At 44.0% G+C, this 26,863-nt stretch overlaps 1 long non-coding RNA gene across 1 annotated transcript; it reads right to left on the bottom strand.

Moving 5' to 3' along the window:
* Positions 1–5,605: 5,605 nt before the first annotated feature.
* On the bottom strand, positions 5,606–8,824 carry LOC115481766. Its single transcript, XR_003943999.1, has 3 exons — positions 8,721–8,824; positions 5,654–5,657; positions 5,606–5,616 (listed from the first exon to the last, which is right to left on the bottom strand). It is a non-coding gene; the product is annotated as an uncharacterized LOC115481766 (long non-coding RNA).
* Between the last annotated feature and the right edge of the window lie 18,039 nt (positions 8,825–26,863).

A 26,863-nucleotide genomic window follows, 5' to 3' on the forward strand; every position in this document is an offset into this window, starting at 1 on the left:
GGACAGCAACCGGGCAACCTAGGGGGCACTGCAGTGGACTTCATAAATTGTTCCCAGGTACATACAGTGGTGGAAATAAGTATTTGGTCCCTTGCTGATTTTGTAAGTTTGCCCACTGACAAAGACATGAGCAGCCCATAATTGAAGGGTAGGTTATTGGTAACAGTGAGAGATAGCACATCACAAATTAAATCCGGAAAATCACATTGTGGAAAGTATATGAATTTATTTGCATTCTGCAGAGGGAAATAAGTATTTGATCCCCCACCAACCAGTAAGAGATCTGGCCCCTACAGACCAGGTAGATGCTCCAAATCAACTCGTTACCTGCATGACAGACAGCTGTCGGCAATGGTCACCTGTATGAAAGACACCTGTCCACAGACTCAGTGAATCAGTCAGACTCTAACCTCTACAAAATGGCCAAGAGCAAGGAGCTGTCTAAGGATGTCAGGGACAAGATCATACACCTGCACAAGGCTGGAATGGGCTACAAAACCATCAGTAAGACGCTGGGCGAGAAGGAGACAACTGTTGGTGCCATAGTAAGAAAATGGAAGAAGTACAAAATGACTGTCAATCGACAAAGATCTGGGGCTCCACGCAAAATCTCACCTCGTGGGGTATCCTTGATCATGAGGAAGGTTAGAAATCAGCCTACAACTACAAGGGGGGAACTTGTCAATGATCTCAAGGCAGCTGGGACCACTGTCACCACGAAAACCATTGGTAACACATTACGACATAACGGATTGCAATCCTGCAGTGCCCGCAAGGTCCCCCTGCTCCGGAAGGCACATGTGACGGCCCGTCTGAAGTTTGCCAGTGAACACCTGGATGATGCCGAGAGTGATTGGGAGAAGGTGCTGTGGTCAGATGAGACAAAAATTGAGCTCTTTGGCATGAACTCAACTCGCCGTGTTTGGAGGAAGAGAAATGCTGCCTATGACCCAAAGAACACCGTCCCCACTGTCAAGCATGGAGGTGGAAATGTTATGTTTTGGGGGTGTTTCTCTGCTAAGGGCACAGGACTACTTCACCGCATCAATGGGAGAATGGATGGGGCCATGTACCGTACAATTCTGAGTGACAACCTCCTTCCCTCCGCCAGGGCCTTAAAAATGGGTCGTGGCTGGGTCTTCCAGCACGACAATGACCCAAAACATACAGCCAAGGCAACAAAGGAGTGGCTCAGGAAGAAGCACATTAGGGTCATGGAGTGGCCTAGCCAGTCACCAGACCTTAATCCCATTGAAAACTTATGGAGGGAGCTGAAGCTGCGAGTTGCCAAGCGACAGCCCAGAACTCTTAATGATTTAGAGATGATCTGCAAAGAGGAGTGGACCAAAATTCCTCCTGACATGTGTGCAAACCTCATCATCAACTACAGAAGACGTCTGACCGCTGTGCTTGCCAACAAGGGTTTTGCCACCAAGTATTAGGTCTTGTTTGCCAGAGGGATTAAATACTTATTTCCCTCTGCAGAATGCAAATAAATTCATATACTTTCCACAATGTGATTTTCCGGATTTAATTTGTGATGTGCTATCTCTCACTGTTACCAATAACCTACCCTTCAATTATGGGCTGCTCATGTCTTTGTCAGTGGGCAAACTTACAAAATCAGCAAGGGATCAAATACTTATTTCCACCACTGTAGCTTCCATACCTTGTGTGTTGAGCCCTCCAAAACCCACTACCCAAAATTGTACACCACTACCATAGCCCTTATGAGTGAAGGGGGGCATCTAGATGTGGGTACAGTGGGTTTTTGCTGGGTCTTGGAGGGCTCGCTGTTTCCTCCACAAATATAACAGGTAGGGGGGGATGGGCCTGGGTCCGCCTGTCTGAAGTGCACTGCAGTACCCACTAAAACTGCTCCAGGGACCTGCATGCTCTGTCACGGACTTGAGTATGACATCTGAGGCTGGCACGACATATTTTGAAAGATGTTTTTTGATGGTGTGAGGGGGTTAGTGACCACTGGGGGAGTAATGGGAGGTCATCCCCGATTCCCTTCGGTGGTCATCTGGTCATTTCAGGCACCTTTTTGTGCCTTAGTCATAATAAAAACAGGTCCGGGTGAAAACGTCCAAGTGTTTGTCAGGGACGTCCTTGTTTTTTTCGATTATGGGTCAAGGACATCCAAGTGTTAGGCACGCCCAAGTCCCGCCTTCACTATGCCTCTGACATGCCCTCTTGAAATTTGGCCATCCTTGCGACAGAGTGCAGTTGGAGACGTCCTAAATCAGGTTTTGATTATACCGATTTGGACGTCCCTGGGAGAAGGACATCCATCTTCCAATTTATGTCGAAAGATGAACGTCCTTCTCTTTCAAAAATGAGCCCCTATATTTCCCAAAGTACTGGGAACAGGGGGGGGGAAGGAGAAACTTCTAAAGGAGTTCCAGTAAACAAACCCTGGAAAAAGCAAACTTATTCCAGACCTATACAGAAAGCTGATCATAGAAATAGAAACTGAAATACAAGCTATCAGAGGTACACATTTCTTAAAACTCACATATTACAATTAATACATTCAGAAAAAAAAACACTGTTTTCTACCTATGTTCTCTGAAAACTGCATTGGTCCCAGTGTTTCTTTTCTGCTTTTCTCTGTTTTTTTTTTCTTAACTCTCGTACCATGGTCTCCTGTCCTATTGACATTTCTTCTCTATGTCCATCATCCATCTTTACTCTGCTTCCCTATCCATTCTGTCTGGCATCTTCCCTCTATATCCCTGTCTTTATCGTCCCCCCATATTCAGCTTCTGCCCTCTATGTCGCTGTCTTCTCTCTATATTCAGCACCTTCCCTCTATGTCCTATCTCTCCTCTTGGGTCCAGCATTGTTCCTCTGTGTCCCTGTTCCTATGCTCCCTTCCTACCCATCATTGCTTCTCGGTATCCCTGTCCTCCTTCTCCCCACTCTTTTCCCTTGTTCCTGTACTCCTTGCTCTTTCCCCGCATTGATCAATATCTCTCACTCTCTCTCCATTGGTCCAGTGTCTCTCCCCCTCCTATTTGATCTGGATCTCTCTCTCTGTCTCTCTGATTCTCTTCCCTCTGCTCCCCCCACTCCCAGTCTAGCATCTCCCCCCCTTCTGTTTGCTCCAGATCTCTCTCTTTCTTCCCTCTGCTGCCCCCCCCCCCAAGGCACTGTTCCTGCTAAGCTGAGCAGGAGTCCTCTACCTACTGTCCTGCCAAGTTTTGACCTTTTTTTAAGCTAAGGCAGTATATAAAGTCAAAAATAAACATAAACATTGAAAACACAATATTGATGCACTGCAACCCACTGGCAGCAATTCAGTTGGAGGACTGCCACTCAGCTTAGAGGGAACAGTGTCCCCTGGTCCAGCATCTTTGCCCTCTCCCCCATCCACAGTTCCAGTATCTCTTCATCACCCCCACACCTCCCCCTGTGAGTCTGCCATCTCTCCAGCGTTCCTCCACCCCCCACTGATCTTCCCAGTACCGGCGGGTCACTGGCAGAGGCAGCAATGAAAATATGTTGCCTCCAGACAGCCCCACCAGGGCTTTTCCTGTGCAGTGTCCCAAATCCTCTGATGCAACTTCCTGTGGGTAGGAAGAGCCAGTGTATGCTGAGACTGTAGATTCCTAGAGCTAAAAGAGAATGGGTCTCACAGGAATAGATTATACATATAGAACTATCTTCATAGGCTTCTAGGCCTATTTAACAGAATCAGAGGATTAAAATATGCAAAGGACTAGATTCTATCAATGGTATCACAAAATTGGTGCTGAAAAATGTAAGTGCTGAACATTATTCTAAAAGAATCCGCATCCTTTATAGAATAGTGCTACGCACATAAAAGACACCTAACTGATCGAGTCTATTCTGTAATAATGCACTGTAAATTCTGGGAACACCCCCCCCCGAAATGCCCTTTGAAATTATACGTTATAGTAGTTCCGTGCACAGCGATATAAAATATGATGTGTGCGTAACTCCCAATTAATGCCAATAATCAGTTGCTATCGGCCAATTATTGGCACTAATTGCCTCATTAATCAATTAAATTGGGTACGCAAATCTGCTATCCACGCTGATTTGCACATGCAACTTTAGTCACCATATATAGAATCCAGAGGACAAAGTATGAAAGCAAGTGTCCATCCAGTTCCATCATTAAGGGCCCTTTTACTAAAGGGTTGGTGCGAAGCAACAGGCTTGCCATGTGCCAATCCAGAACTACCGCCGGGCTACCACAAGAGCCCAGCAGTCGTTCCCAATCCCAGAGTGTGCCATTTCCGAGGCCGTATCTTGCTAAGGATGTAAAAAGAATTGAAGCGGTGCAAAGAAAAGCTACAAGAATGGTATGGGATTTGTATTACAAGATGTATGAGGAGAGACTTTGCTGACCTGAACAGGAAAGGAGGAAAGGAGAAACAGGGGTGATTTGATACAGATGTTCAAATATTTGAAAGTTATTAGTCCACAAACGAACCTTTTTCCGGAGATGGTAGAACTAGAGGACATGAAATGAGATTGGAGGGGGGCAGACTCAAGAAAAATGTCAGGAAGTATTTTTTTCACGGAGAGAGTGGTGGATACTTGGAATGCCCTCCCGCGGGAGGTGGTGATGAAAAAGGTAATGGAGTTCAAAAATGTGTGGGATAAACATAAATGAATCCTGTTCAGAAGGAATGGATCCTCAGAAGCTTAGCTGAGATTGGGTGGCAGAGCCAGTGGCGGGAGGCAGGGCTAGTGCTGGGCAGACTTCTACGGTCTGTGCCCTGAAAATGACAGATACAAATCAAGGTCAGGTATACACATAAAGTAGCACATATGAGTTTATCTTATTGGGCAGACTAGATGGACCGTGCAGATCTTTCTCTGCTGTCATCTACTATGTTACTATGTAATCAGGCAGTGCCACACGCTGCCCAGTTACTGCTGGGTTAGCGCAGGAGCCCTTACTGCCACCTCAATGGGTTGCTGTAAGTGCTCTCCTCGAAATGGCCATGTAGCACGTGGTTCACTTACCACACGGCCATTTCTTTTGGAGAAAAAAAAAAGACAGCCTTTTACTCGCTGCAGTAAAAGGGGCCTTAGTGGGTGTCAAAAACACGCACTGATGCTAGCGCAGGCCCCCTTTTAACACAGCATAGTACAAGGACCCCTAAATTTCAACATGCATTTTGACAAGAACGGATGGATTAATGAGACAAAGCAAACACGGATTTAGTCAAGGGAAATTTTGCCTCACCAAAATACTACATTTCTTCGAAGGGGTGAATAAACATGTAGATAATGGTGAGCCAGTCGATATTGTGTATCTGGATTTTCAAAAGGAATTTGGCAAAGTACCAAATGAAAAAAAGTAGAGGAACACCAATCCAATTCCAGCTTTAAAATTTAATGCAATATAAAATAATCAATGACAATATAAATAATAAGTTGAGAGGTCCAGACTCATATGGTATATCATTATAATGTTACACATACTTATTTTTAAGTCTGTAGATCAAGACTCGACACAGATCTGTTTTTGGCTATTACAGCATTTCTCTGGAATTACAAGATCTAGCCAAAGTAGGGGTCAAATTTGTGTGTAGACAAAAAGAATGTTTCAATGAGTCAATAGTGTCAGCGCTGCAAAGAACTGTCAGTATCTGTTGTCAATACACACATCTCTAGGGCTGGAAATTATGCTGAGTCAATTGGCTACATTCAACCCTACATACTCTGGATTTTTGCTAGTTTATATAGCTTCAGGGATCTGGTCCTCAGTGTTATCTACTTTGTATGCTCTGATCCTTGATGTCAGCACTACACTTAGGTGACTTGAACTTGCACTTTGATCATGTAAATCAGGGGCCTAGCCAGACAACAGATTTTGGGTGGGCCTAGGCAAGAAGTGAGTGGGAACCAAGTATTCTCCCCCCTTCCCCACCACCAAAAAAATCTCAGCTGGCGAGAAAATGCTTCTTTCCACCTTGTCAATCTGCAGCAGGCATGTGCTGAAAACTGAGCATGTGCAGGTGCAGGTATTGTGAAGAGTAGCATTTGCATTAGCATCAGGGGGAAGTCTTCAGCTGGCAGAGCTTGGGATCCCCAGCAGGGGCGTAGCCAGACACCCAATTTTGGGTGGGCCTGGGCCCGGGCCCAAGATGGGTAGGCAGAAGAACCCCACCCAGTCCTACAGGTGATTTGGTCTCTCCTTCTCTCGCCTGCATGCCATATGGTCTCAAACATCCCCCCTCTCCCGCATACCGCAGTGAGAAGCAACTAATACACACTGGTCATGTTGGCCCTACAGCCTTCCCACTGCTGCAACTTCCTATTTCCGCATAGGCGGGAATACGTCAGAGAAAAGGGCTATGGGGCCGGTGTGAGCAGTATGTATCAGTCGCTGTTTGCTGCAGGTGAATATCTGCTATTTACAAGGTATGCAGGAGGGACAGTTGCTGGGAGTTTTCAGCTAGTGGGGCTTCGGAATCCCTGCCAACCACATCATAGATGTGCTGCTACTGGGTGGGCCTGAGTCCAAAGTGGGTGGGCCTAGGCCCACCCTTGGCTATGCCACTGATCCCCAGTAGCTACCGCTAAACATGTGCTACTGCTGGGTGGGCCTGAGCCATAAATGGGTGGGCCCAGGCCCACCTTTGGCTACGCCACTGATGGAAATGATAGTTCGGTGGTTGATTTTTAAAATCTTTTATGCATAACTTGTAATTTGATACTCAACTGTCAGGTTCCCACTTACGAGACAGGCCATATATTGGATTTACTGTCTGCTAATGATCCCTCACTGTTGACTTTTTGTGAGTGGGAGTCTGTGACCTGACTGGATCACTACTGTTGTACATTCACGTTGAATTTTTCCTTCTCCAAATTAAAGTATATTCCTTTTTGCAACACTAGGACTGGGAGAGGTAAAATTGATCACATTTCTTATTGGTCCTCTGTTATTCCACTTCTGACTGTAAATGAAGATGATCCAGGTGTTTTACTCTCAAATTGGATGTTTTCCACTCTGAAAGTTTTAGATGTTATTGCTACTGAGCGCAAGGCTAAATCACGTAGAAAGATTCATTCTCCGTGGTTCTCTGCAGAGCTATTGGAGTTAAAGAGATGTTTTTGGCGTAAATCCAAGGATGAGTCAGTCAGAAATAGTTGGAAACAGACTACTACATTGTACAAGCAAGACTTGAATTTAGCTAGAAAGACTTATTATTCATCACTAATAGGTCTATAAAGGCCTAATTTAAGGAAGTTGGTTTACTACATTATAATCTACCGTTGCCTCTTTCATCTAACGTTATTCAGCCATCTGCTGAGGCACTGGCTACTTATTTTGCTTCTAAAATAAACACTATCATTCCATTGGTTGCAATTTAGTGACTATACTGATTTAATTGCGGATTCTGATAACATTCCAGCTGACAGAATATGGGCTATCTTTGATCCCGTTTTGGCATCTACCCTGCTTCCTTTGATAAATAGATTATCTCGCTCTATAGTATGCCTTCTTTTCGGTTGAAAGATCCTTCTCCAGATTTATTGAACTGGTTGGTTTCTTTTGTCAATATTACTGTTTCCTTAGGCTGGTTTTCTTGGGATATGGGGAATACTGTACTGACTCCAGTTCCTAAACAGGTAGACGGTGATTTGTCTCAGGTTTCAAATTTCAGACCTATTGCAAACATCCCATTTCTTAGCAAGCTGGTCGAATTTGTAGTTGGTTCTCAGTTGTCACTTTAAATTGAGAGATTAAGAGGCCCTTTTATAGAGTGGTGGTAAGCCCAACGCGGCCTTACCACTCGCTTTTCCGGGGCTACCGCCGGCCCAACAAGGCTGCTGGCGGTAGTCCCACCCCTAGTGTGCGCCATTTCCGGGGAAAAAGAAAAGCCCCGGAAATGGCTTGCATGGCGGTAACTTGGCAGTAATTTACCATCTGGTTAGCACAGGAGCCCTTATCACCATCTCAAGATCTCTTACATGGCTATCCAGCTCATTTTCAAAGGAGAAGGGCGCCCATCTTTCAACACATATCGGGAAATGGGCACCCTTCTTGCAAGGCTGCCCAAATCGGCATAATCGAAAGCCGATTTTTTGACACCCTCGACGGCTTTCCGTCGTGGGGACACCCAAAGTTCAGAAGGACGTGTCGGCAGGGTAGCGAAGGCAGGACTGGGACGTGATTAGGAGATGGGCGTCCTCAGCTGATAATGGAAAAAAGAAGGATGTCCCTGATGAGCACTTGGCCGACTTTACTTGGTCCATTTTTTTTCATGACCAAGCCGTGAAAAGATGCCCGAACTGAGCATATGACCACCGAATGGAATCGGGGATGACCTCCCCTTACTCCCCCAGTGGTCACTAACCCCCTCCCACCATAAAAAAACAGGTTAAAATACTTTTTTGCCAGCCTCTATGCCGGCCTCAAATGCCATACTCAGGTCCATCGCAGCAGTATACAGGTCCCTGGAGCAGTTGTAGTGGGTGCAGTGTACTTCAGGCAGGCGGACCTGGGGTGGGGGGTTGGGGGGCTCAGCACCCAAGGTAAGGGAGCTAGCTATGCATCTGGGAGCAATTTCTGAAGTCCACTGCAGTGCCCCCTAGAGTGCCCGGTTGGTGTCCTGGCATGTGAGGGGGACCAGTGCACTACAAATGCTGGCTCCTCCCACGACCAAATGGCTTGGATTTGGCCTTTTTTGAGATGGGTGTCCTCGGTTTCCATTATCGGCGAAAACCAAGGTCGGCCATCTCTAAGATCAACCCAAATGTTGAGTTTTGGTCGTCCCCGACCGTATTATCAAAACAAAAGATGGCCGCCCATCTTGTTTCAATAATGTGGTCGGGGCCATCCTTAGAGATGGGCGCCCCCATTCGATTATGCCCCTCTACGTGTGTCTGGGGGCTTTTTACCTGCTATGGTAAAAAGGGCCCTGGCATGGAGGAAAACCGGCCCCTGCCACTAGCGCAGGGCCCTATTTCCCACAGCTTGGTAAAAGGACCCTTTAATTTGCTACATAGTTTCCAACATGTACGTAAGTACATAAAGTAATGCCATACTGGGAAGAGACCAAAGGTCCATAGAGCCCAGCATCCTGTCTCTGACAGCGGCCAATCCAGGTCAAGGGCACCTGGCAAGCTACCCAAACGTACAAACATTTTATACATGTTATTCCCAAAATTGTGGATTTTTCCCAAGTCCATTTAGTAGCGGTCTATGGACTATATAGACATGGGTTCCGCCTTGTCCACAGCACAGAAACTTCTGAAGTTAAGCAGGTTTTGTGTGGGGGTGGCAAAATGGTGCTTTCGCAGTTCGATATTTCTGCCACTTTCGACACTGTTAATCGTAATATCTTATTAAATCTGCTATCTGGTTGTGGAATGGTGGATTCTGTTTTTCTTTGGTTCAAATCTTTTCTGTCAAATAGACAGTATTTCGTCTTAAAGGATGATAGTTTTTCAACTCCGTGAACTTCTCCATGTGGGGTGCCTCAGGGCTCCCCTATTTCTCCATTTTTATACAACCTTTACATAAGTACACTTGGTCAGATTGTATTGGGACCAAGAGAGTTATTAATGTCTGATGACATCTTTTTTCTAATCCTGGTTAGGCAGAAGGCTGAATCAATTTCGTCTACTATTCACAAAAGTATTAGTAAAATTGTAGACTGGGTCACCTTTATGCAACACAAATTGAATGCAGATAAAACTAAAATTTTATGGTTCAGTTTACATCAATCTGATATTCCTCTATTGCCACTGAGGATGGGAAAAATTTTAAAGTGGAAAGGATGTCTAGAGTTCTGGGCTTACGTCTTGATTCTTCCTTGTCAATGGAACCATAATTTAACAATGTGATTCGTAAAGCTTACTTTAAATTAAAACAACTTTGGCTGTTGTGTTCTTATTTTTTGCGGGACTATTTTCGAGATTTTATACAATTATCCAGTTTAGCCCTCCTGTACTTAGGGGTGGCAGCAAAGTATATTTCTAAACTCCAGCTGGTTCAAAACTCTGCAATCAGATCTGTTTTTTTCACATTCCTTCTGTTTTCTAGCTGTTTGTCTCTGGAACAGTCTACCGACTTTTAAAAATTATTTTATTTTTAGCAAGATTTTAGAGACTCATTTATTTTTCTGATGTGCTGTTCCTACTGATTATTAAGCTTATTTTTTTTTTATCTTAGTGAACCAAAGTGAACTAGAGATGGAGATGGCCACAGGTAGATGGTATGGACCTGAATGTTCTAGAACCCAAAAGACAAATTAAACGTGATTAACCCCAAGCTGTACTGAACCAAAAAGATTTGCAGTGCATATCATTACTTTTAACTTTTAGCTTAAAAAAACAAACAGCTAATACGCTAGGTCAGGGGTAGGCAACTCCGGTCCTCGAGAGCCGTAGGCAGGTCCGGTTTTCAGGATATCCACAATGAATATGCATGAGCTTGATTTGCATACACTGCCTCCATGGTATGCAAATCTATCTCCTGCATATTCATTGTGGATATCCTGAAAACCTGACCTGCCTGCGGCTCTCAAGGACCGGAGCTGCCTACCCCTGCGCTAGGTTAACAGCATATAGCAACTGTTATGTTAAACACCTGCCCCCAAATTCCATAAATGGCGTTCAAAATTGTGCTCGCAAATTTGGCCACATGCCTTAATTGTGCACACAATTTAATTAAATAACTAGCCACTTAGCACCATTTGGGTGCTAACAATTATTGATGCTAATTAGCAACAATTTGAATTTACACATGCATTTGGATTGGAAGAGATCTGAATTGATAGGTGATTTTTATTTAAATCTTTTATACATTTTTAGAATAATACAATAATAATAATACACATATGTGTAAGAAATGAGCAAGCTCCATATGGTGTATCCAATTAATCACCAAACATTTTCAAAGACTAAAATAAAAGCAACAAACCAAAAACAAAAAGCAAAAAAAAAAAAAGTAGCAGTAGGTTAACAGAGAATAAAGCAGAACAGTACGTGTGCATATGATTAAAAGGAGTTGATTTTACCTAGAAAATTTACACGCAAATATACTTAACATAGTTCTATCTAGCAATGACCATGTTTTACGGAAGGACAAAATATGATCAAATTTTATGGCAGCTATTTCCTCATAACGCCTACATGAACAGAGCAAATTCCACCATTCATGAAATGAGACGTGATTTTAATATGGAAGTTGATCTTAGTTGTAAAGATGATGTGATTATGAATTTTATAACTTCTCTGGAGGGTTTAGGATGGTCTTAGTTAGTAACACAGCCAACCCATGTAGCCGGACATATATTGGATGTAGTTTTTGTTCCGAAATATTTGCTGCTAGGAAATAAATATAATATAGATTCAATACATTTTCTCTCATGGTCAGATCATACAGCAGTATCTGTAAAAATTGAATTTGAGAAAAAAAAATTATTGCATAGTAAAGTACCAAAATAATGAGTGGAGTTGAACGGGTAGACATGAAGCGTCTGTTCACGCTTTCCAAAAATACTAGGACTAGGGGGCATGCGATGAAGCTACAATGTAGTAAATTTAAAACAAATTGGAGAAAAGTTCTTCACTCAACGTGTAATTAAACTCTGGAATTTGCTGTCAGAGAATATGGTAAAGGTGGTTAGCTTAGCGGGGTTTAAAAAAGGTTTGGACGTCTTTCTAAAAGAAAAGTCCATAGACCGTTATTAAATGGACTTGGGGAAAATACACGATTTCTGGGATAAGCAGTATAAAATGTTTTGTACATTTTTGGGATCTTGCCGGGTATTTGTGACCTGGATTGGCCACTGTTGGAAACAGGATGCTGGGCTCAATGGACCTTTGGTCTTTCCCAGTATGGCAATACATATGTATTTATGTACTTACAAAATGGGTTAATAGGAGGGAACCTTTTGAGTTTTATTTATTTATTTGCATCCCACATTTTCCCACCCATTTGCGGGCTCATTGTGGCTTACAATACGTTGTAAATGATGGAAGTACAATTATTGCAGTACAATTATGGGTTACATTGTGATGAGTTATATAAGACAGAGTAAATTCAGGATATCATTAGGGGATAGAACAGTGGGATATAACAGTGGTGAGTTGAGAGGGGGACAAAACAGTATCGAGGGAACATGGAGGTCTGACAATTTGTCTGTGGGTAGGGTTAAAGAGTGGTGAGAGCGCAGGAGAAGAGATTACAGAGAGTGTATTGGTACGTGTCTATTAGATTGTATGGGCTTCATGTGTTTTGATCCTTGCCGTAGATTTTCTGAAAGAGATAAGTCTTTAGTAGTTTGCGGAAGTCGGTCAGTTCGTAGATCATTTTCAGGTTGCGTGGTAGTGTATTCCAGAATTGTGTGCTCTTGTATGCGAAAGTTGATCCGTGCAGTACTTTGTATTTTATACCTTTGCACTTAGGGTAGTGGAGATTGAGGAAGGTTCGGGACGATCTTTTAGCGTTTCTGGGTGGCAGGTCTATTAAGTCGGACATGTATGCAGGGGCTTCACCGTGAATGATTTTGTGGACTAAGGTGCATACTTTAAAAGTGATGCATTCCTTGAGTGGTTTAAAGAGTAGCAATTAGAATTAGATAAGAGCTTACAGATGTTGGATGTTTGTGAGAGTGATACTGCTGAGTCATGCGTTACTAAATGGAATAGTATTTTATCTTATGCTGTTAATGAAGTTGCACCATTGAAGCAAAAGAAAATGGGGAGAAGTCATAATGCACCCTGGTTTAACGATGAATTACGTTTGTTGAAGCAAGAACTAAGGAAGAATGAACGGGAGTGGCATACATTTCCTTCAGGAGGTTCACAAGAAAATTGTTTAAAGAAATTGGTGGAATATAGAGAGAAAACGATTATAGTGAATTATGCCTTTTTTTAATGAGTCTATAGAAAAAGCCTCTTCCAGTACTAAAGAATTGTTTGCTACAGTTTCAAGGTTAACTAAAGATATTTTATTTATTTATTTGTCACATTTGTATCCCACATTTCCCCACCTATTTGCAGGCTCAATGTGGCTTACATAGTACCGGAGAGGAGATATGGAAAATTAAGGCAATTTTTCTTCCTCTATTTCATGTAATGATTTTGCAGATACATTTAAGAATAAGGTAGATAAGATAACAGAACAATTTGATTATTCAAAATTGCCTACAGTAACAATTGATGTGGTGGAGAAAACTTTTAATCAAGTTAAAAATAGATATTGTAAGTTAGATGTTTTCCAACCTGCTCTTTTGAAAGATGTGAAAGATGCCTGTCGAGTTGAAGAAAGCAGTAGTTAGGCCATTATTGAAGGAATTCTAGATTTTCTGGAAACAAATATTAATTTTGGATATTAATCAATTTGGTTTTCATTTTAAACCCTGATAGAGAAACTTTACTCTTGTCTTTATTTGACGTGATCCGAATTGGATTTAATGAAGTTGGGCATTTCTGACTTGTGACAATTAGACATTTCTGCAGCTTTTGATACTATAAATTATAAAATTTTGAAAAATAGATTGTGCTTAATTGGTATTATTAGCAAGGTGTTGAGTTGATTAACTTCATTTTTAGAGAATAAACAATATTGTGTAGCCATAGGAGAAGAAATATCAGAGTTGAAAGAGATAAAAAACGGGGTACCACAGTGATCTTGCTTGTCTGCTGTGCTTTTTAACATATTTTTGCTGTCATTATGTCGATTATTGAATTGTCTACATTAGAATTTTAGGCTCTAGGCTGATGATATCCAGTTTTTGCTTCCCACTGATTATACAATTAAAAATATCTTCAACAGGAGATTGACCAAGATGGCACGGAGGTTAGACACACTATGCTGAGCGCCAGAAGATTGTTTTCATCTTATTTCCTTGTTTCTATGATGCTGAAGAGAAAGGGAAAGATTAGAGGAGTTCCCTCCTTACCTTCTGCGATCCTTGTTCTTCGTCAGGTTCTGATTACAACAAATGTGATGGCTATTGCACCCCAGGGCATTCCTTTGGCCACTACAAAGAGGAGTCCCGTCAGGAGAGTGAGATTTCACTCAGCCCACAAAGTCCAATATAGCAGGCTCAAGGAGTGGGGAGCATGTCGGGAAGAGTGTCTGTCGAGACCTCGGAAGTCGGGGTTTCTGAAATGACTAGGGAGGGGCTTTCTCCCGATACAGCGACGTTCCAGGATGGGGTTTTCCCTGACAATCTGAGCCTTCCAGTTACCTCTCAGGTTGTCGGATTGAATTTGCCAGGACTAGAGAAGTCATTGGAACCGGTGATGGTGGGTGGAGAACAGCCTAATCCTGATGCAGCTTTTAAACCATTGGTGAGACCTCCAAAGGTAACATTGGAGTCCTTATGGTCGGCTATGTGTCCTTGCATAATGTCTGTCTTACCTTTGTTTCCAATTCTAAGACTAATGCTTCAATGATTGAAACAGTCCAATCTTGACTAACCCATCAGGATAATAAATTTAAAGATTCTGAGCTATCTTTATCCCAAGTAAACGAAGAACAATATAAACTGTTACAAGGTGCAACTATAGTACATCGAAAATTGGAGAACTTAGAAAATTGAGCTAGATCATTAAATTTGAGACTCTTACATTTTCCATCTGTTAAATTTAGCTCCCCATAAAATACATTTCATAAGTTCCTTAAAGAAGTATTCCAATATTCTGAAACAGGGCTTCCACCAGTACAAAAGCTCTATTATTTACCCTTCTAATCAGTAAGCTAGATTACAAGATCAAATGCTCGCCAACAGGCTTATTTTCGAAAGAGAAGGGTGCCCATCTTCCAACACAAATCGGGAGATGAGTGTCCTGCTCTCAGGGTCGCCCAAATCGGCATAATCGAAAGCTGATTTTGGGCATCCTCAACTGCTTCCCGTCGTGGGGACCACCAAAGTTCACGGGGGCGTGTCAGCACCATAGCGAAGGCAGGACTGGGGCGTGATTAAGAGATGGGCATCCTCGGCTGATAATGGAAAAAAAAAGGGCGTCCCTGACGAGCACTTGGCCGACTTTACTTGGTCCTTTTTTTCTTGCAACCAAGCCGTGAAAAGGTGCCTGAACTGACCAGATGACCACCAGAGGGAATCGGGGATAACCTCCCCTTACTGCCCCAGTGGTGACCAACCCCCTCCCACCCTAAAAAAAAAAAAAACTTAATTTTTTTTTTGCCAGCCTCTATGCCAGCCTCAAATGTCATACCCAGCTCCATGAAAGCAGTATGCAGGTCCCTGGAGCAGTTTTATTGGGTGCAGTTCACTTCAGCTTGGCGGACCCAGGCCCATCCCCCCTACCTGTTACACTTGTGGTGGTAAATGTGAGCCCTTCAAAACCCACTGTACCCACATGTAGGTGCCTCCCTTCACCTCTTAGGGCTATGGTAGTGGTGTACAGTTGTGAGGAGTGGGTTTTGGGGGGAAGGTTGGGGGGGTCAGCACACAAGGTAAGGGAGCTATGCACCTGGGAGCAATTTGTGAAGTCCACTGCAATGCCCCCTAGGGTGCCCGGTTGGTGTCCTGGCATGTGAGGGGGACTAGTGCACTACGAATGCTGGCTCCTCCCATGACCAAAGGGCTTGGATTTGGTCGTTTTTGAGATGGGTGTCCTTGGTTTCCATTTTTGCCAAAAACCGGGGACGACCATCTCTAAGGTCGACCATCTCAACATTTAGGTCGACCATCTCTAAGGGCGACCTAAATGTTGAGATTTGGGTGTTCCCGACCGTATTATCGAAACGAAAGATAATCTTGTTTCGATAATACGACTTTCCCCGTCCCTTCGCCGGGACGTCTTTAGAGATGGGCGCCCTTAGAGATGGTCGTCCCCATTCGATTATGCCCCTCCACATATTTTAGTTTGTTTGAAGCTTTATGTTTGTAAGAACGAATGTCTATTTTATGATTTATGTACACTACTAATTACTGAGAACATTTGAATTGTGCGGTATAGAAATGTTTAAAAACAAATTTTCCTAGGTGCTATCCTATAACGACACACAGGTAAATTTTTTAGTGCGTAAGTGAAAAGGGGGCGTGGTCATGGGAGGGACATTCACTAAAGATGCACACACTATTGTAGAATTCGGGGGATCTGTGTCTAACTTAGGCCGAGGGATTTACACCAGGTTTCAGTTGGGCCTAAAAGTTGTGTGTGGAACTGAACACTAAGCACTATTCTATAAATGGTGCCTAATTAAGGCGTCCTTTCAGTAAGCTGTAGTAAAAGGGGCCCTAAGCTAGTGGCGGGGGCTGCTTTTGCCACACGCTGAGGCCCTTTTTACTGCAGTGGGTAAAAGGACTGAAAAAAAGACATGGCCATGCGGTGGCGATTAAGCAGTGCGTTTTTTCTAGGAAAAAAGGTGCCGGTACTCAAATGCCAGGCCACCTTTCAGGGTTGGGGTGATCACTGAGGGACCCACCTCACAATAGCCAGGCCCCCTGCAACCAGTCACAGAATCTAGGACAAGGCAGAATTTGTGTGTAGAGTCTAAGCTCTTTCATTAAAACTTGGAGACCATTGGGTCAATTTAGCAGACAATGGAAAAGGTGCCGGTACTTAGTACCCCCAAGTACCCCCTCAAAAAAGCCCTACGGTTAAGGCTCCCACGCTAACCCAGTGGTAACCGGGTAGCATGCGGCACTGCCCGATTACCACTGGGTAACCCCCCTGTGGAAATATTTTTTCAATATTTCTGCTAGCACCGGAAATTCCGTGCTCTGGGGGTGGGACTACTGCCGGCCCCCATGTTGGGCTGGCAGTAGCTCCAGATTGGCACACAGTGAGCCTGCAGTGGGCTTACCACCACTTAGTAAAAGGGCCCCTCAGAGCGTCCTTTATAGAATAGTTCTTATTTGGGTGCCATTTAGTGAATTTAGGCCTCAATGCAGAATTTCCTGTTGGGGATAAGGAAAGTACATAAGTAATGCTACACTGGGAAAAGACCAAGGGTCCATCGAGCCCAGCATCCTGTCCATGACAGCGGCCAATCCAGGCCAAGGGCACCTGGCAAGCTTCCCAAACGTACAAACATTCTATACATGTTATTCCTGGAACTGTGGATTTTTCCCAAGAGCAAAGAAAGTTTGATCTCTGGATTATGCCAATTTTTTTTTATAGCTAACGAATACTAGTGCTTGTACCACATCTTCTATAAATCTGTTCCTCTTATTGCTTTCACGGTCTCCATGGGGAAGCCATTCTTTGTATTGCCCTATCCTTTCTATGAAAGCATATTTTCTAATGTAACTCCTGAGTCTAGATTCATGACCCCTTGTTCTAGAATTTTTGCCCGTCAAGAAGGAAACTTCCTTCCTACTCTTCTATTTTTGTTGCAAACTCGTTTCACCTATTTCAAAATGCAGGACATTGCAGTAGGAGTAAAATCTGTCTGTGCTACTGGCAGATGGGATGGAGAAAACAACAGATTGGATGTTCTGGCACCAGCTAGCTTAAAATGTTTTATTTATTCTTGTTTCCATAGAAAACGTACAGTGCCTTGTAAAAGTATTCACATGCTTGTACAGTTTTCACCTTCTGCCGTCTAAAAAGCACGATTAAATGCATGGAAGTTGGAGTTTGTTTCAGTGACCGACATAACGTACTTTACATTTTCAACATCAAAAACAATTATAGTAATATTCACAAAGTAATTCCCAGATTCTATATATGGCATCCAGATTTGCACCGAGTCTTTTGATGGAATCTCTCCAATGTAGGTATCTTATAGCAAAAAAACGTAAAATAGAGGTCTTGAAAAAGACCGTGCGATCACATACGTCAAAGTCTGCTCTCATCACGCGACCAGAGCAGACTTTGACATTGTATGCGATCACACGGTCTTTTTCAAAACCTCTACATTTTTTGCTATAAGGTACCTACCAGGGGCGTAGCCAGACTTCTGCGGGAGGGAGGTCCAGACCCAAGAGGTGAGGAGGCACATTTTAGGCCCCTCCCCGGCACCGCCGACCTCCCCCCACCATTGCCGACACCCCCCCGCCGCCGACACCACCACCAACTTTGAACCCCCCTGCCAATAACCCTCTCGACCGCCCCTCCCGCCTCCAACCTACCGTCACTTACCTTTGCTTGCGGGGGACCCCAACCCCCGCCAGCCGAGATCCTCTTCTTCCTTCATTCTGTGCAGGACGTCAGACTCAGAAACAGAACGAAGAAAGAAAGAAGAGGACCTCGGCTGGCGGGGGTTGGGGTCCCCCGCCAGCAAAGGTAGGCGACAACGGGTTGGTGGCGGAAGGGGGGGGTCGAGAGGGTCGTCGGCACGGCAGGGGGGGGTCCAGGGCCAAATCTACGGGGGCCCATGCCCCCGTGGCCCCTGGTACATTGGAGAGATTCCACCAAAAGACTCCTGAGGCAGGGCTTTGGCTGAAACAGTGCCCTGTCTTTTTATTAATAAAATCGCTTTTAAGAGATCAGGCTCTCCGTCTTATCTCTGGAATCCACGGTCATTTTCCCACTCTTTTTACTGCTGTTGCATCTCATGGGATCTCAGAGTTCTCCACTTTGGTGGATTTTTTCTGGATCCAGATTTACATGCCCAAATTTGAGCGTGCTCCTGAGATGAGTGCGTGTGCGTGCAAATTAATTGCTTAGGGACCCTTTTACAATGCCACGGTAAAGCAACTGCAGCGTTGGTGGGTGCCAATCCAGCACTACCACTGGCCCACCATCAGGCTTATTTTCGAAAGAGAAGGGCGCCCATCTTTCGACACAAATTGGGAGATGGGCGTCCTTCTCTCATGGTTGCCCAAATCGGCATAATCAAAAGCCGATTTTGAGCGTCACCAGCTGCTTTCCGTCGCGGGGATGAACAAAGTTCACAGGGGCATGTCAGCACCGTAGTGAAGGCGGGACTGGGGCGTGATTAAGAGATGGGCGCCCTCGGCCGATAATGGAAAAAAGAAGGGCGTCTCTGACAAGCACTTGGCTGACTTTACTTGGTCCTTTTTTTTTCACGACCAATCCTCAAAAAGTGCCCGAAGTGACCAGATGACCACTGTAGGGAATTGGGGATGACCTCCCCTGACTCACCCAGTGGTCACTAACCCACTCCCACCCTCTAAAAAATAACTTTAAAAACATTTTTTGCCAGCCTCAAATGTCACTCTCAGGTCCATCGCAGCAGTATGCAGGGTCCCTGCATACTGCAGTTTTAGTGGGTGCAGTGCACCTCAGGCAGGCAGACCCAGGCCCATCCCCCCTTACCTGTTACACTTGTGATGGTAAATGTTGAGCTCTCCAAAACCCACCACAAACCCACTGTACCCACATGTAGGTGCCCTCCTTCACCCATAAGGGCTATAGTAGTGGTGTACAGTTGTGGGGAGTGGGTTTTGGGGGTCTCAGCACATAAGGTAAGGGAGCTATGCACTTGGGACCAATTTGTGAAGTCCACTGCAGTGCCCCCTAGGGTGCCCGGCTGGTGTCCTGGCATGTGAGGGGGACCAGTGCACTACAAATGCTGGCTCCTCCCATGGCCAAATGGCTTGGATTTGGTCGTTTCTGAGATGGGCGTCCTCGGTTTCCATTATGGGTGAAAACCGGGGACGACCATCTCTAAGTTTGCCCATCTCGACATTTAGGTCAACCGTATTATCGAAATGAAAGATGGCCGCCCATCTTGTTTTGGGTTTCCACACCCCTTCGCGGTGCCGTCCTTACAGATGGGCACCCTTAGAGATGGTCATCTCCGTTCGATTATGCCCCTCCACGTGAGCTGGTGGTAGTGAACCCCCACTGTGCGCCATTTCTGTTGTGATTGAAATTTTTTTTTTTTGCACCAGCAGTACTACCTTTACAATTAAGGGCTCCCCCACCCCCCCAAGAAATGGCCGTGTGAGCAGCCATTTCCTTTTTTCTGCCTTTTACCTTCGGTGATGAAAAGGGCCTCAGTGTGCAGGAAGTAATTAGACTGTAAGCTCTGTCGAGCAGGGACTGTCTCTTCATGTTCAAGTGTACAGCGCTGTGTATGTCTAGTAGCGCTATAGAAATGATAAGTAGTAGTCGTCTTTGGGATTCCGGAATCTTGCTACACTTTGGGATTAACATATAAAAAAAAGTACATATATAAATAAATAAACAAACAATCTTAAAACTGAAAATGTCTAAAAAAAAAACCTCTGTAGGATCAATTATTAATAAAAACAGATTGTACATAAGTGGAGGTGACTAAGTATTTAGGGCTTGATATTCAGACCATGGGAGTTAGGCCGAATAATTCCCGTGGTCGGTGCTGAGCCCGAAAATTCAATGCTAGGCCGTTTCTGGCGAGTGACATTGAATATCTACTACTACTATAAATCATTTCTATAGAGCTACCAGTCATACGCAGCGCTTCACAATTGAACATGAGGAAATCAGATCTAAATCACTAGAGAGTGATTGCTCTGGGATGGGATGAAGAAATTCAGGCAGTGGTCTGAGATTTAAGGCAGGCCAAGGTTAGGAAGAGCTTTGCAGTCAGTTTATTTTTGGCCAAACTTAACCGGGCAGCCGAGGAAACAGGAGAGTACATCAGAGAGGCGGGACGCACACAGTAAAGAGAAAGAGCCGGTACCAGCAGGCAGGGACAGCTTATGGGAGTCGCTGCCACCGCTTTCTTTTGAAAAACAAGAAAAGAATAAAAAAGGTAATTTCAGGGAGGGGGGTTGGGGAGGGAAGGGCGGGGGTGGCGGCAGAGGAGCCAGGGTGGCAGCTCATTTTCTGCATCAGGCGGCAGATTGTCATGGGCCACCCCTGGGGACTTGGGAAGAGTTAGAGTAGCAGACATGGGAGGAGATGCTACTCTCCTGCCCCCCCTCCCCACCCCCAAAATGCTGCTACCCTAGGCAGTTGCAGAGGCCACTAGTGGCATGGCTAGCCCTTTCTTTAAGTCCATTTTCTCAGCTTTCCTTCTGCAGCATGTGCATGAAGCACAGACACAGCTGAGTGCACAGTGTCTAATGTAGCCCTTTCCTTTCCTATTATGCTGCAGAGGCAGGAGGGAGGAAAGACTGAAGCAAACACTGGCAACAGCTGCTCTTGAAAGAGACTGGCCTGGCAGACAGAGGTTGAGAGAGCCAAAGCCACCAACCAGGCAACACCAGGAAGCTGTGAATGATGTGGCAGGAGGGAGGGTTAAGGAGCAATTGAATACTGAAAGTAGTGAGGTGAAGCTGGTGTGAATCTGGAAAGCTGTTGACTTGGGGGAGGGGGGGGGTTAAATAAGGAGGACTAAGGAGGAGTTGATGGCTGAGGTGCTGATAAGGAGGGGGAGAATGTTGGGGGAATGATGAGTAGGGATAGAATAAAATGTGCATGTGGAAGTTTTTTTGAAAGTGCATAATTTTGCCTTTCTGCTGTTATGGGGGCTGCAACAATAGCTGTCTAGCTGTGATTTCTTGAAATAATAAATGCATTAAATTGGGCAGCAGAAATCAAAAGCATACAGAAAACGTACAGTAGGTGAACTCATTCTTTGAGCTAGAAACACTTTCTCGTTGTTTGACAAAAGCTTATTTCATTCTATTCAATCATAGATTAAACAAGAATTGACGACTGCCAAGTGACTTCCATTAGTGGACCTGTACATCAAAAGGAGCACGAACGTGTGCAAGGTACAAGCATATACTTTAGAAACTGCTCTTTGTGTTGTGCTTGAACGCTATGGCTTTTCTTTTTCATATACAAATCAAGAATTCTTGTTTCTCAATGCCCACACATGCAGTTTCTACTATACACACACGGAGAGCATTTGGCCTGCATGCAAATCCAAAATCTATTGCACACAAAACACAAATCCCCGGATTCTGTAAATGGTGAAAATTGGTCGCGCTCCCAAAATGTGAACGTAACAGAACAAATCCCTCCTCTCTGTCCCCTTCTCCACCATCGCCAACTCCAGGCTCCGCCCTTTCTGCCCTGCCTCTCCCTATGCTTGGAATAAACTTCCTCAGCCCATACGCCAAGCCCCCTCCCTGCCCATCTTCAAATCCTTGCTCAAAGCCCATCTCTTCAATGTCACCTTCGGCACCTAACCGTTTCAACTCTACCCAGGAATCTAGACTGCCCCAATTTGTCTGTCCGCACATACTGTCCATTAGATTGTAAGCTCCTTTGAGCAGGGACTGTCCAGCACTGCGTAACCCTAGTAGTCCTTTAGAAATGTTAAATAGTAGTAGTAGTAGTAATTGGCTAACAGGCTGTTAACTATCAATAACTGGATGCTAGCGATGAATTACTGATGTTCGTTGGCGCAGATTAGGATTTGTATGCACATCTGGCTGCACGCTATTCTGTAACACAACTCAAAAGGAGGCGTGGCCATAAGAGGGGCATGAGCGGGTCAGGAGTGTTCCCAAAAGCTGCACGCAGTGTTATAGAATAATGGGTCAGTGCGCTCAACTTGATCTCCAAATTTACTCTAGGTTTCAGCAAGCGTAAATCTGGCGCCAAGGCAATTGGCACTATGTGCTATCCTATAGAGGGAGTCTGCCCTTTTACAATAGTACTTAACGCTGATCTTTTCTGCTGCCCATTTTTGAGTATCCAAGGAGAAGCAGCCAAAGAAACCAACCAATGGCTGAACAGTTGTTCAATGAAGTTTATTTGTATTGTCCTACCGTACAGATGTGTTAATAAAAGCTCAACATGTTTCAGCAGCAAACTGCCTGCATCAGAGGCAAGTTAGATCCTTAAAATACAGACATGTAACACATCTTAAATTAGTACGTTCAAAATATAAAAGTTACTTGCACTGGGCTCCTTGAGACCAGTGTAAGTAGCTTCTAAAAACGCTTTTGATTTTTTTTATATTATTTTAATTTTATGCCACATTTGTTTTTATAAACTGCCTAGTTTTTAAGCGGTATAGAAATTTGGAAAATAAATAAAATATGTAAGTGAAATCATACATAAACATTTGCAGTGATGGTAAGTGCTTATATTGAGAAGCATATGTGAAATGATTTGATGGCGGGACTGGTTGGGAGGCGGGAAATACTGCTGGGCAGACTTGTACGGTCTGTGCCCTGAAAAAGGCAGGTACAAATCAAGGTAAGGTATACACATATGAGTTTATCTTGTTGGGCAGACTGGATGGACCATGCAGGTCTTTTTCTGCCGTCATCTACTATGTTACTATGATATAAAAAGTGTGTTCCCCTTCCACCTGCTATTCTCCCCAGTCTCACGCACATCCCCCCTCGCCCCCTTACACCTGTTCTCCCCATTCCCACATACCAAGGCCCCTTCCCTTTCATGACCCCCAACCGTACTGCCCTTCCCATCCCTTCTCCTCTCCACCACTTGAGTCATAAGGCACACAGGAGTGGTGGATATGGTGTCACTGGTGTCGGAGGTGAACCCATAGGCAACATTCTGCAGCTGTGATTGCTGTGCTGTTCAGTGAAAGTCAGGAAAATGAGTCCTCTGCATAGCACTGCTGGACAGAGCTGGAACTGTCTGATGGTGGAAGTGTGCAAACTGGGGCAGAGGTTACCATAAAGGAAGAACTCATGATGTTCTCAGAAGCAGAAGTCTGCATTTTCTTTCTTGGTTGCCCTGTGACTTAGTTAGTGTTGGTGGAGGAGGTGATAGTGGGCTTGGTCACTGGCATATGGATCTCAGCAGGTGAGTTTTTGGAGACAGCAGCTGTCAGGGCCTTTTGTCATCATGAATATCCCCAGCCCCAGCCCCACTATGTCCTGCCCTGTGTCCTGGACTGCTCCTCTTATCTCCCAGGTGTCCAATGCGCATTACTCCTGTAGTTCCAGCATTTGTTGCATTAGCTACGACTTCCTTTCGCATTGGTCCAAAAGTTGTCTTCTTTGCTGGATCAGCCTTTCTGCAACCTGCACCAATTGCTGCCTCCATCTTGTGGGGTTCCTCTACTCTGGGGTATCCAGTGTCTCCATCCTCAGTACTATGATCATTATAAGGAGATGGAGGGGGCAGAGATTCCATGACCAGATGCTGCCCTCCTCAAGCCAGTTCCCTCAGCACCTCTCAGCCCTGTAAGCATACACCTTGAAGCCGAAAACAGGCTGTCACAACAGGCAGCCATCTTTGACATCCAAATGAAGATGGAATATGCACCCCTGACATGACTCCCATGACATCAAAATGAGCATGGTGGCCCATTATTCTATCTATGAAAAGCTAGGTGGGGAACAAGGATCCGATAGATAATAGGTATAGAATGGGCCAAGTCTGTCAACGTGACCAGCCTTATGCACACACATTTATCAACAAGCCACTGAGAGAGAGCAAACAATTAATCCTTGGTACTTTTATTATACCCAGATACACGATAAACCTGTCACCTGATCAGATAGACTAAGAGCACTTATACTGAAGTTACCACAAAGAAAAGTTCTGTAATGAGATGTTGGCCCAGAACTTTAGAATACCCTGCTGGGATTTTTGAGATTTAATATTCATTACCTAACTTCTTGCCACCAATTACTATTCTTGTCAAGCCTATTTCAAAGGTATATTTCAGTTCACAATTATTAAGATAAATGCATTAAATGCAATATTTCCCTGTTAAGGTTGCTATTATAAAGGACATATTGGGAACTCTGGGGTAACATATGGCTGTTAACATCAATCACTGGACTTGGATTTTATTATTTTGTATCAGGCCAATCTGTAACTAAGGCTATATCTTTTTGGGTTGTAAAACCCTCTTTGAACTGTAATAGTTGTGGACTATAAGTTCCCATATGTTATCTATTACTATTATTATAGCCCACAGAATTTGCGACCTGCCTTAATTCATAAGGTAAAGCATTCCACAGAGTATGTCCAGCAACATAAAAATTAAAGTCCAGTGTTCTTGCAATCTAATCAGCAAGGAGAGTGTCCCTAAAACTAGTCCATCACTAGACCGCAATGATCTCAATGGACAGTAACCTCCCGATTTTCAGCCAGCAACAGGCAGCACAGTTAGCAGCTGCCATCAGCCCTGACCCCAGACATTCAGTGTCGCGCCATATCCAGCGATCAGCACTGACTATCCAGTTTTAGTTTTGACTGCAGCAACTTAACCGGCTAAGTGAATATTCAGTGCTAGCCGGTTAATTTGAAAGCAGTTAAAGATAGGCCACTTAAATAGCAGGCTTATCTTAATCACTCAACTTAGCTGGTTTACTGCTGAATATTTACGCTTAGCCAAATAAGTGACACAACATAGCCGGTTAGTGGCTAACCACTAAGCGCTAATAATCGTGTAGATAACTGGTTATTTCGCACTGAATATTAGCCGATTAAATAGCGCTGAATATTTGGCCCCAAAATTTGTAAAGGCATACTATCATTCAAACACAATGTATCAAAATCTGCACCCTGGTTCACAAAATCATCTACGAAGAAGCCCCAAGTTACATGACAGACTTGATCGACCTACCAAATAGAAACACATCTGAATCAACATGAACGTACCTAAATCTGCACTACCCAAGCTGCAAAGGACTTAAATACAAATCAACCTATGCATCTAGTTTTTCCTACAAAAGCACACAACTGTGGAACGCATTACCAAAAGCCTTGAAAACGATGTACGACCACCTAAACTTCCGGAAATCACTAAAAACCAACCTGTTTAAAAAGGCATACCCTACCAATCCAACTTAAATGCCTGATCTCTGCAACACAACCAAACTAAAGCACGTAATGGACATAACACAACTCTTCCATTCTCTGATTCCCTAATGTGGCTGTGCCACATGAACTTGATCTTACCACAACATCACCCTGTATTTGTTCACACTGGAGCCTGCAAAGGCCTCTCCGGTACTATGTAAGCCACATTGAGCCTACAAATAGGTGGGAAAAATGTGAGATACAAATGTAACAAATAAATAAAATATCAAAGATAACACTCTAAACTGGGTATACAAAAAAAACTTACAGCCAGTGCATTTTTATGAGCAATGGGCAAATGCGGTCTCTATGAGATTCATTCATGAACAGTCGAGCTGCCAAGTTTTGAGCTACCTATAATGTCCAAAAGCAGTACAATAGCAAACCCAAGAACAGGGCATTGCGGGCCCAATATTTAGCCTATGGGAATCAGAGTTTTACTGACTGCCGCTAACGTTAAACCCGGAAATGTCCAGACACTGGCATTGAATTTCCAGGTTTCTGGAGCTGGCTAATGCATAGCCAGTTAAGTGTGATATCCATGACTTAACTGGCTATGGGTTATCGCATAAAGATAGGATTGACTTATATCTGGTCCTATTTATGCGATTAAAATGGCCGTTTAAGAGCTGAATATTTGCACTTAACCAGTCAAGTGCTGACTCTGCCCCGGGAATGCCCCCCAAATAGCCAATTTTCAGTTTGGTGCTAACTGGTTATTTTCAGTGGTACTAACCAGTTAAGAGGTGTTGAAAATTAGCAGTTCACTGAACAGACGATTTAACTGGCCAGGAGCTGTTTCAGGTTGGTTAAATAGCTTTGAATATTGACCCCTACAATGATTGAAGTGTGACATCACTAGACTGAAATACTGTCTGAAAATGATCAGAATCTAAATAATCTCAAAGACATTGAACTAGCCTCAATTTATAAAATACAGTTTTAATGATGACACAAATGGAAAGTGAGGAGGCCAATAAAACACCTAGATATCATAATTCTTTTTGTCAAACGGCAAATATTCTGGACAAGCCCAATCATGTAAGCTATCCAAAATCTGAATCTGTGCCTTGGCCATATCCATACAAAAGCGGGCGATTCAAATTCAGGTATCAACCGAACATAGGGTGTAAGTTCAAAAACAGCAGAAATGGGTAGTAACAAAGTACTTGTACTTCGTTACAGTACTTAAGTACACAATTGGCAGTACTTTTACTTCTGAGGAGTTACAAGTAAA

This window comes from Microcaecilia unicolor, chromosome 12 (genome assembly GCF_901765095.1).
Source record: "Microcaecilia unicolor chromosome 12, aMicUni1.1, whole genome shotgun sequence".
NCBI lineage: Eukaryota > Metazoa > Chordata > Amphibia > Gymnophiona > Siphonopidae > Microcaecilia > Microcaecilia unicolor.